We start from the raw sequence: 2291 nt of genomic DNA, 5'->3' as shown, positions 1-2291 counted from the left end.
AATTTTGCGCAAAGCTACGCGTGGGCTATCTGCACTAGCCATCCCTAATTTAGCATTGTAAGACTAAAGGGAAGGCAGTTAGTCATCACCACCCACTGTCAACTCTTTTTACCAACAAAGAGTTGGATTGACCATCACATTATAATGCCCCCATGGCTGACAGGGCAAGCATGTTTGGTGGGATGGGGATTCGAAGCCGCAACCCTCAGATTGCGAGTCGAGCACCCTAACCACCTGGCCATGCTAGGCCAATATTTATCAGTAATAAAAGGATACTCCATCGATTTAACTCAAGTATGTTGAAATTATTCGAGACTAAACTATGTGTGTATTTTGTTTTCAATAATTCCTCTTTTACCTCTAGAGAAACTACTTTCAATAGAGGTTCTGGAATAACCAGGAGCACTTCTACACAAAGAGGAATGGCCATAGCAGAAACAAGTAATACATCCAAACTCATCGTCTTCTTGTAGATTAAAGAACCCAGGTTTACACCTGAAATGAAGAAAAGAAATTATTCAGAGACACAAGCTATCTGTCTTAAACTAAAAAAGTTCATATATTGAAATGTGTTTCGCCTCTTAATTTTCCACATCTTTTAATACGTGAAAACTACAACAGAAATTTGTGAAATTTTGAACCTCTTTTCAATGTAACCTACTTCCATAATAAAAGTATTTCTGCATAAATTATTAGCTACATACAAAAATATTAAATATACACAGAGAGCTGTTTTATCATGAATTGTCAAAAGCTAATTAAAAACATAAATCAAACCAACTTTCATCTAATTAAACGTCTATGATGCAATAACAGCTAGCAGCATCAGTTGAATATTACCTTTTAAAATCCAATGAAGGATATCAGAAATCCTGAGAAACACATTCTGTATTTCAATAGTCCTTTTTAAAGAAAAAAAGTTTAACCTGTCACATTTCTGTCCTTCTACATTTTCTTTACACTGACAAGATCCTGTAACATCGTCACAACTTGGTTTGTTGTTCACACTTCCTGCTATACTGCAACCACAAGGTCTGTAAAGATTTAATTATTAAGTTAAATGACATTCTAAACATCACATAAGATTACCTTCTCACTACTTCTTTACAAGATTTTCATTATAATAACTTATTTTTCTGTAAAGCACAAATGTCTGTTTTCAAGTTGCATTTTTAAAGAAATATGGTTTTGACAAAAAAAAAAAACTCAAAGCATTACATAATTTCAATTTGAGAAGCCACATATTAGTTTTTTATACTGACAAAAAAAAGAAACACAAATCTAATAACTTAAGTAAAAGAAAGAAATTTTGGTACCATGGTAAACTGTTTAGCTGAGAGTAAGCACCATCATAGAAAAAACAATTATAATACTTACATATATATATATATATGAATCTTACCTGTATTACAGTATCTTAGTTTGTTATTTTTTAACAATTAATTTATAAAACATAACTTTTCAGAGAGAATATCTATGTATTGAAACAGATATTGAATGGTATTAAAAATGAGTTGTATTTAATTACATTCATGCTAATTTTGAAATCAAAATCAAAATTGTAGGAATGACTCCTGCACATACTAAGATATGATTTGATTAAAATAACAACTATTCACTGTTGACTAGTAACTATTCAGTAAGTTACTAAGGTTCGTTAAAAGATATCAAAAAGAATTCTTTACCTGCATCCCTCCAAACTAAAGTCATAAAAGTCATCAGCACAACGATCACATATTTTCCCATCAACTCCTGGTTTACATTGACACTGACCCAACTGATTACATTGCAAGTTAAGAGAACCTATGAAAACAAAACTTCTTGGATTCAACTTAGTATTTCCTGTTCAGCTAAAGAATATCAATAATGATAAATTTGCAGCATTCCAGAAGATTGAACAGATGTAAAACTAGCAAATAATGATTCACATTAAATTAAGACATATTGATTAAGTACACTATTCAGCATATTCGTTTCTTTTTTATTAAAAGGAGTAATTGTTTAAGATATTTCATTTTTTCACCCAATTTTGGTACAATATCAACAAGTTCCTACATTGAATAATATATCAATAAACTTAATTGAACAAGAACTCTTCAAACTTCATGAATTTTAAGATTCAGGTAAACAGTGAGCTCTTGTGAAGAGCTAAGATGCACATCTCAATAAGTGCCGATTTGTTTTGTTAAAAAAAGGTTTTCCAACTCTTACTCAAGTTACTGTTAGTTAGATGTTCAACAACTATTTAAAAGTTATATAGATATATAAATACATAACAATTTAACACACAT

The 2291-nt window shown here is 30.7% G+C and overlaps 1 pseudogene; it reads right to left on the bottom strand.

The window, feature by feature from the left end:
* Positions 1-1021, bottom strand: part of LOC106472831 — a 24101-nt pseudogene extending 23080 nt beyond the window's left edge.
* Positions 1022-2291: the final 1270 nt, after the last annotated feature.

The sequence above is a fragment of the Limulus polyphemus genome, unplaced genomic scaffold (assembly GCF_000517525.1).
Source record: "Limulus polyphemus unplaced genomic scaffold, Limulus_polyphemus-2.1.2 Scaffold5646, whole genome shotgun sequence".
NCBI classification, from domain to species: Eukaryota; Metazoa; Arthropoda; class Merostomata; order Xiphosura; family Limulidae; genus Limulus; species Limulus polyphemus.
This window is presented reverse-complemented; position numbering and strand designations above follow the sequence as displayed.